The sequence below is a fragment of the Macaca fascicularis genome, chromosome 1 (genome assembly GCF_037993035.2).
Source record: "Macaca fascicularis isolate 582-1 chromosome 1, T2T-MFA8v1.1".
NCBI lineage: Eukaryota > Metazoa > Chordata > Mammalia > Primates > Cercopithecidae > Macaca > Macaca fascicularis.
The window spans coordinates 113,555,941-113,556,303 of NC_088375.1; positions in this window are offsets into that span (position 1 = coordinate 113,555,941).

Here is a 363-nt window from a genome sequence, read left to right on the forward strand (position 1 = left end):
TTAGGTACACTTTGGATTCAGTAGCCCAGGCTTTGCCCTAGGGAGAGACAGTTGTCATTTCAAGGAAGACTGCTTTATACGGTCAGACACCTGGTTCACACGGCCTTAGCAGCAGCGTGCCACCACCCCAATCCCACACATAAGCGTGAGGGGTCACAGAGGTAGTGAGAATGATGGGATCCAAGGATCTCATCTCTCCAGATCCACTCACACCAGGAGTTAATCGCTCCAGCGCCAGGCTCTGAGTCCCTCCCTCTCTCGCCCGAGCTCCGCCCCCCTTCACTCTCGGCGGTCCTGGCGGGCTTCCCGTGGAGGGGGCGGCCCCAGCCCGAGCGCTAGGCCGGGCGGAGCTCCGGCCCGGGC